General features: G+C 38.9%; 1 long non-coding RNA gene across 2 annotated transcripts in view; it reads left to right on the forward strand.

The window, feature by feature from the left end:
- The window catches only part of LOC125903159 (uncharacterized), an 85,969-nt gene that overhangs the window by 1,213 nt on the left and 71,877 nt on the right, over nucleotides 1-12,879 (forward strand). The window contains exons 2-3 of one of the 2 annotated variants that reach the window (XR_007451241.1): nucleotides 3,931-4,142; nucleotides 6,645-6,787. This is a non-coding gene — a long non-coding RNA (uncharacterized LOC125903159). The remainder of the gene's footprint in view (nucleotides 1-3,930; nucleotides 4,143-6,644; nucleotides 6,788-12,879) is intronic. The other variant, XR_007451240.1, reaches the window with a different exon arrangement.

The raw sequence follows: 12,879 nt of genomic DNA on the forward strand, positions 1-12,879 counted from the left end.
ATTATTTGAGTCCTTTTCAAGCAAAAATGCCCCAAATGGCACCTTCAAAGTGATCATTTTTAATTTTTCTTTTGTTACAATTTGAATATCTTAGATTTTGGACAAAACTAAATTTATGGGTGCTGTGATGGAAGGTTTTCATCATTTTCTTCTAGAAAAAACTCCTGTACACTATCTAATTTGCGAAATAATTAATTAATAATATAACTTTTTTTTGCAAGTTAAAGTTGTGTTCTGCTTGTCCCTCTCCTATGCACCTGTTTGGACATAGATGTGGGAAGTATTATCTTGTTCTTTCATAATTTTCTGACATTTTATAGATCAAAAAATTAATTGATTAATCTAGAAAATAGTTGGCTGATTAGTTGACAATGGAAATAATTATGAGTTGCTGCCCAACATTACATGAAAAACAAACAACAACAACAAAAAACAGCCAAACAATACAGAACAAAACAAATAAAACCCTGTAAAGTTTCAAGACTAAGGACATAGACTTCAAAACTGCTTTTCTCATCCCCATATTTTCCTTTTTTTTTGTTTTATCCTTAATGAACTCACGGAAATTATTTTAAATGCAGCTACATTACATGATTAAAACCTGCCCAGATCATAGTAGTTAGCTGATTGTCATTAATATTTCACATGTCACAACATCATAATTATTCTACAGAGCATATCTGAGGCATTCATTAAGGGGAACATACACCAACATGTAATGTTTGAGTGAGTCTACAACAATGTGTGTGATATTTTCAGGCAACAAAAATCTTGAGGATGTCAGTAAGAAACAAAGTAAGGGACTCAAAGTACAAAAAAAAATAGGTGACCACAAACGAGAAGCGTCGTCTGCATTAATATGTGTTTCCATAATAAATTTTACGGCTGCTCAGTTTTTTATTTTATTTTTTTAAATGTATTTAAATAAAAGGACAACGCACATTGATTAACATTTCTGTGCCAGTGTTAGCCAGCTGGCTAATTTTCAACTGCAGTCCTTTGGCAAGATGTTTTGAAACCAATAAAAGGCTAAAAAAAATCACAGGAGAATTCACAGGACAAAAACAGCATGCAGCAATGAAAGCTGCAGCGGAAAAACTCACTAATAAAATGTAATGTAATGTTCAAATCTTTTTCATGTATTCTAGCTGTCTTCAAGGCCTATTAAACCTAAGCTTTACAATTAAATATACATCTAACAGCTCGGTTCAGACTCTGACCCTCCATTCCTGCGGTGTCTGAACACTGGTCTAGCCTACATTAGGCCAGTAAATAGTCTACTCTCACTTGGACATTATCTTATATCTTTTGCCAGATCCATACATAGTTGATGATCAAGGTGTTATCTGAGGCAACATCAATGATGTCATCAGATCCTGCTCTCAGTTACCTCCGCCTGTGTTGGTATTATAGCAGATATGTACCTGTAAATCATTAATGCCCATTCAATTGTTTCCCTGCTCCCTTGGCAGTATCTCTTGTCGGCTGTAGTATTTCATGAGGGAAATATGGTACACGCCGCTGATAAAACAAGCAAGAACAATTCTCAAGTTGGCTGAACTCTGTTTCAACTCTGAGCTCATGGCTAGACAGGTGGGGCTGAGGTATCGGAGGAGAGTGTGTAAAATCTACAGCAAAGGAGAGCATCTCGGTTTCCTCCATGTGTGTTAACAGCTGACACTGAGAGCAGCCTGCAAGACATATAACACACATGCACGCACACACTCAGGAGCATCAATATACTGTAATGTTTTCACACTTAAAATTGTACAGACTCAAGCTTCATGCAACATTTGTTGACACTTACATACAAAGCCAATTCTTAAATGCAATGACACATTTAGTCACAGACAATAATGAATGATTTAAAAGCTACATAAATCTTGCAATTAATCATGTTTCCATCCTCTCCAATGTAGAATTCAGTGGTAAATATTAACTCATGCTGACAGACCTACTAAAGCGGAAACTGGCTTTTAAAGTGAAAGATGTCCCAACACAAGGTGGCAGCATTGAGTTATCAGTGACAGCAGGAACTCATCCGCATCTCTGAGAGATGGTTTGCTCTTGACACCTTCCTGCAGAAACAGAACAACAAAAGAGATTTACGGCTAATGTAAGGTCCACAATAGTTTATAGCATCCTTGGATGGCAGACACATTGCCATTTTTAAAACAGCCCTATTCATTCTGTATCACAGTTACCTTAAAACACAGAGGTTGTGAGTGGAGTTAAGCAGGGGCAACATACTTGTGCTTAAATTCGGTGAGATGCCATCAGAAATAAGTGTAGCTGATGTTTTTGTGGAGGGAGAAGTTATCTTTTGTTCAGGCCTATCAGGGAACAACAACTCAGACTGCTACAGTTAAATAAATTTGGGTAGTTTTGCAGATTTGCCTTTGCTTTTGTGTGACCCAGTGCGAAAGGGAGCATGCATTTACTGCTGCATCCTCAACCACTGTACTTATTCAGTTTAAATTAATGCATAATAACACACTGCATAAGAGGAAATTTCAGGTTTTATTTAACTAAGGTGACTATAGAACAAATAACCTATCTCTTAGGTGAAATTAGCCTCACTTAAAAGACAAAACCACTTAATTGCAAAGGTTGAAATACTCTTTTGGTTTGATTTTCTTCTCACACCTCCACAAACAGTATCACAAGAAACAAACATCCTGAGAAACACACGGACGTTCAGTTGTATAATCACTGTAGAACATATAAACACACACAATAAGTCAAATCAATGTATACAAATGTCATACACCTGAGATAATAACAAGGAACATATTGCACCTTTAGCCTCGAGCAACACTATTAATAAGAATTGCCACTGAGTGAATAGAATGGTTGAGTTAAAACGGTGTGACAGAGCCATATCCCTGTGAGTTCTGTGCATGTTTGTGACTGTGAAATAGATAATTATATATATTATATGTATCTAAAGTTTGAAAGGCAGTGTTTGTCCAAAAGGGAAGCCAATTTTGAGTTTGTTCTGCATTTAGGCGACAGAACAAGACTGTTCTGCAAATATCCAAGAGGTATTTTATTCAAACAAGACAGAAATTGTTTAAAAACGTATAAACTCATATACATTACACATTATTATAAGGTTAGGACAAACCTTAATGTGTGCTAATGGTATGTTTATACATTTCTGTCCCTATAAGCCAGGGTACAATCAAGCATGTCATGCAACAATGTCGAGGCAGGGCACATAATGTGGATATTGTACTGGTGGCACAGATTTCCATTTTCACACAGACAATGGGGACTGGGGGTTGGCTGGGAGGGGATGTCTGAGCAAAAAAAAAAAAATTACAATTCTCATCAGAGTCACCAAAACACTGAATGATTTACTGCCAAATTAATTACCCTTTACCCAACTTTAGACAATAATGCTCGGAGCTGTCTGTTGGAACAGTATTATTCTATTAACGTTCGATTTGCGGTTCAGCCAGAGTGACTTCATATTTAGATTTTATTGTATTTTCTTAGTGAATGTGTAGCATTGCATCCACAATAGAAAGGCTGAGAATTATCTGATATTTTCAGTTAAATCACCTGTGCAGCAGAGATGGGATCAGCACATTATTTGGAGGGAGAATTTGTTAAAAATTTTTAAACACTTAACATATCTGTTCCAAAGCACTACAAAAGGTGCATTTACAGAGTGAATTCAAGCACAGTACAGTTTAATTAATTGAAACTTTTGCAATATAAGACCTCCTTTACGATGATAACCCATCTTTAATCAAATCTAAGACTCACTAATCATTTCACCTCTCTCTGCTTGGTTTTGAAGGTCGTGTAATTCAAAGCATTATTGTGTGGATTTTTACACACGTACAGTGTTAACAACACTTGTGAAATCAAAGTTGGCATATGTTTTTAATTAAATTTTACCCCCTTTTTTTAATTTATAAGGAGCGGCAGGTTAGTAACTTGAACGGACTTGGAGCACGGGAGTGAGATTAGCTGGCTGGTTGTCCGAGGGTGCGGCTGACCTGGTCCAGATCCGGGCCACCTGTGTGGGCTAGCCTGCCCTCCCGTCTGCCTCCTGTACTGTCTCCAGGAAGTGGTCACCAGGCTGCTCATTGCCACTTTTTCCCCTCCACTTCAACTTCCAAGAGTGCAGGGTAAGACAGGGCATGTAGACCATGAAGCCTGCACAAAATTGTCTCAAATTAAATTGAACAAAAATACATATTTAATGCAGAAAAAAGAGAATCTTTAAATGTAATATGCAGTGGATACTCCCATGCAAGATGTCTGATATAATCATTTTAGTTTTGCAGTAAAGAAAAGTTTTGTTAGGCATAATAAGGCAATGGGTGCAATAAGTAGGGCGATTCAGAACACAAGTAGCCCAGGTTCATCTCAGTAAATGGGTTGGTCTCCCTTGTCTTGGTCTGTGTGTCTCTGTTCAGCAGTCGATAGGTTAACCTGCCTGTGGCATCCATCTTGTGTGGCCCCCCTCGCATTACCATTGATCTGAAGGAAATAAAGAGCACACGTGTTATTATATACAGCCCAGAAAAACACCCTCTCACAGTGATGGAGTGAACAGGCCAAATGTATGAAATATCGCCCCTCCGACATATTCTGTCTTCCTGTCAATAGCGCAGCCTTTGCCCACAACCTGGATCAATAGGGACTTATCTTTTCATGATAACACATAACGATGTTGTCTGTTGTCTTTTTCTGATATTGAAGTTCTAATTCTATTCCTCCGCCTTTTTAAATCACCCACACTGATATGTATATTTGGCCGTGCCTTTGTAACAATTTATTTTCATTGTTTTTTTCCTGTTTCCTAAAGATATAATATTGGCGTGGGCCTGCTAGTCTGAGACATGGCAGTTACAAATTTACATGTTGGTTTTCTGGACGTTTCTCTGAAGCTTTTGGGGGTCTCTCATGTGTGAGACTGCTCAGCGGAGAGAAGACACCCCTCTGTAAAAACATCTGTTGTGGAAATGGCTGTCAGACTCCCTTTTGTGGGCTCCGTCTCTTCTTTGCACAGAGATTGTCATTTGTTTTGATCATTTATGTGGGTGAATGCATAATGATAAAAAATCTGGAGAATGTACCCATGCAGTTGAGCAGTCTACAGTTGGGCTTTTATTTTTTAATTTTTATTTTTTGTACGGGAAAGGAACATTTCTCTCTGATTTAGTGGCTTCGCGGTCTGCACACTGAGGCATGTCATGTAACTTTGTTCTTTAATGTAAAAGTAAACTATAATGCACCGTTAGCGATATGACAAAGTTTCTAGAAATATTTTTGCAATTAAACATTTCAGTAAGCGTACGTTCTCTGTACATTAGTGTACAGCGACAAGCTGCTCAAAGATGATAACAAAAAACACCCTTTAATTATTCATGATGTGGTGATCGTTATCATGTGTGGAAGAAGTCACTGGAAAATAGAAATTGGCATTGTTTTGTATTGTTTTGTGATTTTATTGTGGAAAATGCAGTTTCTCTTTGCACTAAATTAAATTACATACTGCAGTCTGTAGTCAGTGTAATCTGATACAAAGTAATTTCAAATAAATGCTGTTAACAAGGACAATATCATCCCAAAGTGATAAGTATTAAGGTTTTTTGCCTTGGCTTCTGAAATGTATTGCCAACAAAAGCTTTGACTTTCTTTCAGCCCAGGGTGCAGTGATGCCACTGTTCTCCACCTACACAGGAAGTGTTTTTAGAGTACCTGTCCAGCAGTGCCACAAGGCATATCACCTCTATGTACTCCGAGGTCAGCTGCCATTGATCTCAGTCAAGCTGCTCCATCAGCTTCTCACTGCTCAACAGTATCGTCCACTCAAAACATGAAACAAATGAATTCCAAAATTATACGGATTACATTCAGACAAGACAAGAAGTCAAGTTTTTAATGCTTGTATGTTCTTCCCGTGTTTCTTTAACTATAAAAAACAGGGACATTGCTGCATTGTTGTATGATTGGCACCAATTAAGGAATTTGTGTAAGTGCATTGTGACAGTTGACTAATCCAGCCAGAGTTGGACCATGTATCTATGTAAGTGACAAGTACTTTGACAGTGTCTTCTAATAACGTTGTTAGGCAATAGAAAAACTGCTCTGGCTGGACATATTGTATTTCCTGTGAGTCCCGAGAGCTTGTTCGGAGTTGTTTTGAAGCATAGCATCAATTTTTGACCATGTTAGACATGAAGCATTTGCTCAGTTTACACACTGGCTGAAACCAGAGTGTCACATGGGTTTACAGTGCAAATCCTCATGTTATGTTCAAGTTTTGTCAAGTATGTGTGAGGTCAGGGCTGGTGAGTGTAGCATTTTCAGTTTTGATTTCCTCATAAACACATTCAAATAAAATAAAACCAAAATGTGCTTTAATGTATTCTCATGTCTTTCATCAACACAGGGCTAATTCTGTGTAAAGTAACCCAAACATTGTGCATGAGATCTGGTTTAAAAGGTGTAAAGATATCTGCATTTATATGATCCATAACAGCAAGATCCCTGCATGAATTAATGGGACGCCTGTTTTGCGATTCTATGATTTTCCTGCAGAACAGGTGAGTGTTTGAGCGGAGTGACACCTCATAAACTAGCTGATAACCTGTTCCTGTGTCTTCTTATCTGTCTTCCAGACAATCCCTGGTCCCTGAGCACGCTGTCGTTTCCCCTCAGGCCCATTATCAGATCCCCTCCGTAGGCTCCCAGCAGCTGCAGTTATTGTGGAAGACTCGACTTTTATAGCCCATGATGTCTGTGACAACACCAGCTTTTATGAGTGAGTACATGTTGTCTTGTGGTCGTTGGGATGTTAGTTTCCTTCTTCTTCTTTTTTTTGTTTTGACTGAGAGGCTTCCTCCTAATTTGTTTACTTTTTCCTCATCAATTAAAATCTTAATATTAAATTCCTTAAAGTTTACAACACACCTGACACAGTATTTTTTGGCAAACAACTGGAGAAAATAGAAACATTTTTTCAGTGGCTAATATAGTGAAAAATCTAAATAATCAAACAAAAAAGGACAAAGCACAGAAAAGCCAGTTGCAGACTTTAACGCAATGCCAAGGTTATTGTCAAATATTATATCATTAATCGTCATTTTCCAATCATGTTTCGTCACTGATCGGCCTCTCGTGCTATCTGTGGGAAATGTGTTATCTCCCTCTGCCATTCATGTACACATTTATTGGATTCCAAGTCTCTGGGATCAATCTTTTGGCCACCAGAGGAGCATAACTAATGGCAACATTAGAATGGCTTTGTGAGAGGGACTGGCCGGATGCGGGTTAACCAAGCAGGAAATAATCTAGGATTTTATATCCTGCATGAATGGCCATAGGATATGCTGAGAATAAATTAATCCCCCCCAAAATTTTAGCAGTGAGGTTATCTTTTAACAGTTTCAGAGGGACGGGTGGTTTATTTGGCTGATTTTTTTTCTCCTAAAGGGGGGTGAGTTTTCTCCCCGCATGCACACATGTGGAATTTCTCGGCAGATAATGACCGTCATCTTAATGCTCAGCCAGGGTCAGACTATCTATTCTGCCTCTGACCGCAGGTCTAGACGGCCTTCCTCTGGAAAGCCTTTTTTTCCCCTCTTCCTTTTGAAGACCCACTTCTATTTTCCTGTTGTGCCCAAACAAGGATTTTATAAAATGGGTGACATCGCCACACAAGCTGTCTGCCGAATCCCCCTTAATTAAAGTGACGTTTAAAGCCTTCCTCAGACACTAATAAACCCCCTCTCCATTAAGATCCTCCTAATTACTGTGTGCAAAGGAAAAGGGGACACACACAGACAGACAGTGTGGAGGTAAGCCTGCTGGCATTTGGCCCCATAAGCTGAGCGCCACACAAAAGAAAATGTCCCCTGGGTTACCCATCCTACCAGAGAGGTTTCTTTTTTTTCTCCAGCCTCTCTCCCCCTCTTGTTGTTTTCTTCTTTATGAATGAAAGTATATGACATGTGGGGCTGAGAGTGTCCATTCATGGAGCTGGTGGAATGTGTGAATAAGGGCTTTGAATGAGGCATGAATCACAGCCACCTGATTAGTCATTAAGCAGTCTTTTGACATTACCATTGTTTAAATGTGCATGGTGGAAGTGAGAGTGCTGTCATCTATAAACACCCGTTCAGTCAAGTGAGGCTGATTAGAAAAGTTAGATATTCAGTGTAAACTGAGAGATGCATTAATCTTCCCAGGGAGCATTTTCAAGCATGTTCCTCAGTGGACCAATTAAAAAACATTTTGAAAAGTTTATTTAGTAAACTTTGATACATCGGATGTTAGTCCCACGTTAGTCCCACATGGCTTTATAATGGCTTAAATGGATGTGGACAAGAGAATCTCATAGGATTACACGTCACACTGAGCCACAAGTACAGAGTGTGTGGACAGTCACCACAGCTTCGGTGGCAGGGCCCTGCCCAGAAAGGTTAAACGTGTTTGGTTCATGTCCTGGTCTGCAGATTAATGACATTAACGAAGTTTCCATTAGTCGTGCAACTGGGGGAGACATGGGCGTCCATGCGGAAAGCCACATGACCGAGGCAGAGATAAGAGAAAATGAAATACGTCTTCGTGGAGACAGGAGGGGCCAGGAAGTGCCACTCCAAATTAGCCGCAGGCCCAGTTTGTTGTTACTTCATTAACCCAACAGCCCCGGGAAAAATAAAAAGAGGGGTCACAACCTCACAGCAACGGGGAGGCCTGAAATTTGCAAAGAGAGGCTCCTTCAAACTTTGTCTGGATGCAACTGTTGACACAATACAGACGAGTGTTTGTGAGGGAAAGTTTTCATTTGGAGGAAAATCCAGTCGATCTCACCACTGTTACATTTTAGTGTTTCACTTCAAACAAGTCTGTTTGAATTAAGTTTCAATTAATTTTGTTATATTTGTAGACCATTAAAGAAACACCAGATTACTTTACTGATGTTTACATGATTATAATTTGTTGTTAAAATATGCTGCAGATTAAATATAGCCATGTATTTCCACTTTTTTGTAAGTTTCATTAAAATTATCATTCACTGTTATTGCAAAGGAGATGAACAGTCACATCAGTCTCTTATAGTCTGATATTTTACCTCTGTTAAATATATTAAATGTTAAAAACATGGCTGGCATGAATATAAGATTTGTACTACATGACTTTGATGGCCCAAATAATTTACAATAATTATATTATTGTGATATTTATAGAAATTTAAAAAAATAAAATAATGCTATCAGTGAAATTCAACTTTAAGTTTGTGTATTGTGCGCTTTGCCTCTTTTTTAGTAAATGAATTACTCTCAAAAAATGAGTTTAGGGAGGTGGAGAGAGAGACAACATGAGAACTTGATTTAAAATGCGCTGGATTACTTTACACAAAGTTATCATTATAATCAATATTTCATTTGTTAAATATCACAGTTACAGTATTGTCAATACCGGTATATTGCAACACCCCTAGTTAAAAGTGTAAATGCCAGTAATCCAGAGCATTGCTAGTTAGTAGTTTAGTTGATTTACCTTTAAACTACACTGTCCAAGTGTCTGTGAAAGTCTGTGAGTAAAGGTCACACTATCTTTTTATTCAGATCTGACAGCATGTGGGTGTAAAAGTTCACACAGTCCTGTCTTTCTTAGTCTGTGATCCAGCTTTTATTGCACGAATCACACAGACGCAACTTTACACGATATTACATGACACTATCCAACACTAGATAGTAGCATCAATAATATAAATTCATTATCAGCCGTTCGACAGATTAGAATAATATGGGGTATTACTGGGTCATCAATATTAGATTGTGTGCTTTGTGCTGTGTTTGTTGCTGTCTAACATTTGGTGGTGTACTTCAAAACAAGAGCCGAGTTGTATAATGCCGTCCTTGTTGTTGTAATGCGAGCCGCGCGGTGGCTCTTTATTTGCAGGCAGTGACTTTATTAGAGTCTATGGTTACAGACCCTTGGAAGGAGGGCTATTGTATTCTCACCCCTTCTCTGGCAAACATACCTCTGCTGCTCTCCTCCTTTGCACACTCTTCATAACAAACAGGCCTGCAGAGTGCAGGTAGGAATCTGAAGTTATCGGTATTACTTGAGTTAGTATTTTATTAATTAAAAGGAGATGTGTGTAGTCACTTAAAATCATACAAAGTGCCTTAAATCCTTATTCTATATTAATATCTTAAAAAAGTCAACGTAATTTCCCTCTCCTTTCCCTAGTTCTCTCTCTGACACACACACATGCACACACACCTACCCACTCAGCAACATGGATCAGCAGCAGCTGACTTGGCTAGAAACTCTGTGGCACAGGTAGACAGAGGCAGGGTCCAGCGAGTGTCTACTGAGGCTGCAGACACATCTGCCTGCTTGATTTCACCTGGTAACTGAGCATGTAGTATTTACTTCTCGGCTGAAATGCAATCAGGGGCTGGTAGCTGGCAAGGAAGCAATGAGCCTGCGATTAGGTGCAGTTTTTTTTTCTCCCCCTTCTCAAGGAGTAAGGAAGAGTTAGAGTTGAAAAACTGTGAGGAGAAAAAAATTCATTGTAATAGTTTATCAACTAATGCAAAACTGCATGTGATTTTTTTCACATTTACAAACTTATAACTCATATTACATGAACAGAAAAATTATGAAACCATTAAAACAATGTCCGGTCACTTCTGTGTTCTCAAATAATTATTTTAAACAATTACTATAGCACCTAAAGGTCAAACAGAGCTTCATGACATATTTTTTCATTATTTTAAATCAGTTTCCGCTAACATTTAATACTAAAGCACAATAACATTTTAAATTGTAGCCTAAACTCAAATCAAGTCGCCTTTATGCAAGATGATTGACCGTACAATGAAATGCATTATTACAAGCTGTTTCACTACTGACGACGAGAGCCTTGTGAAATTCCTGATGACAAACGTATCAGTGACACCGCTGAGGTTCCTACGGTAGAGTGCTCCCCTGTGCGCGTATAAACATTTACATCCTCGAGACAAGAGTCACCTCTCTAATCTGGCTGAAGAAGTGTGTGGAGAGGCCCTTTATCCCGCCCTGCTTTAACCGGTTGCTCACAGAAGAGCCATTTACCTCCACTAATGGGGAGTGAGTCTTTCTCCGGGGCCTGTTTGCCTCTCAGCCCTCTGAAAGAAACTTCGCCAGAGAGGAGACATTAAGAAAACCCGTTAATCTGGAGCATTCTGTCTGTGTCTACCCAGGGAGCGGACCGAGCTCCTTGGTGCCTTCTCAAGAGGCTTCTCCTCACAGCAACTATAGAAGTGTTAGATCAGCACTTTTCTCAGTCGCCCTGATGAAGACACAGTGGTTAAAGAAATAAGTGGGTAGCCTTTGTTTATTGAGTTTGAAGGCTTTAAACATGAACCACACAACATTCACCATAAACTGCATTGCTTCTGTTTACTACGATTTGCCCCTTTTAAACATGGGCCGTATCATAGTAGCCTTCGAGTAGTCTACTATAATAGCATGACAAATCCGATTTTTTTAAACAAGACCAAGAGTCTGGAGCCATGCTAGCAGCTCTGTGAGACTAAATTTAGACACAGCAATGCTTTGAATTAATGATAAGGCCATTGTGAGCACGCTAAATGCTAAGTGCTAATATGCTGATGTTTCGCAGGTGTAATGTTTTAGTTTAGTGTGTTAGCATTTTAGTCAACACTAACCACAAAATAGAGCTAATGGCGCATTTATGTTCAATGTTAGATGTGTATAAGGACACAGACGTCTGTCTGTACTACAGTATGCAGTGTTTCCTCTAGGATTTTTTTCAGCAGCGGGGGTGGCGGGGGGTGAGAGACATCCCTTGGCCCGAATACCGAGTACTGAATACCGAATGCCGTTTTTTAGTTTTTCATTAGTTTTTGCAGATGAACCCCCTCCAGATTAGTGTTGTCACGGTACCAAAATTGGGACCCACGGTACGATACCAGTGAAAGTATCACGGTTCTGAGTAGTATCAGGATACCACAGCAAAAATGAGGCAGATGTGCCTTTTGTCATTTATAAAAAGATAAATCACTTTTCTATAATACATCAATAATATTTCAATGGAATAAATTACTTATTGACTTATTCATACTTCAAAAACAGCATCAATAAGTGATTAACATAGGGGAGATCAAAATAAAATAAATAAATAAAATAAAAATCAACCAGCCCCCCTCCTCCCCTGACAAGTAAAGAACAGTCCCTCCATAAGTAAAGAACAGTCCCTAAAGTGCAGTGAGGTTTGTGGACCGTTACCTGCCACAAAGACAGAAATGTGAACGGCTCGTTTCTGCCTCCTCCGTTCAACGGTGCATTATTACTACCTCCTTCACTACTGTCACCATGTTTGTTGTTGTTGTCAGAAACGTTTTGATCTGCCCTTTCGTGCCATCTGTTGGATGCATCTTATCAAGGATAGTGACGGTCACAACATTTGAAATGAACGTATCCCTTATAGAATAGGAAGTATGAATGAGCCTTGACGCTGATGGAAATTTCATGAAATACGTTTTTCAGTACAGTCATAAACCTGATGATGGCGCCACATGAAAAGTTGAGGGATCAAAGTTATTGTAGTTCATTCTGAGTGGGACACGAATGTCCCAAATGTAGCAAATTTAAGGCAATCCATCCACTAAGATATTCCACTAAAAGCCAAACATGTCAACTTGCTGGTGGAGCTAGAGGAAGAATCAGAGGGATTTACCTTCTGGGGACCATGAATGTATTCACAAAATTTCATAGCAAACCATCCAGTAGATGTTGAGATATTTCAGTCTGGACCAAAGTAGTCCACAGCACTTCTAGGCACCAGAGTTTTGTAAGAACACACAAAACACAGACGACTAAACAAATAGTGCA

Source organism: Epinephelus fuscoguttatus, linkage group LG16, assembly GCF_011397635.1.
Source record: "Epinephelus fuscoguttatus linkage group LG16, E.fuscoguttatus.final_Chr_v1".
Classification (NCBI taxonomy): Eukaryota; Metazoa; Chordata; class Actinopteri; order Perciformes; family Serranidae; genus Epinephelus; species Epinephelus fuscoguttatus.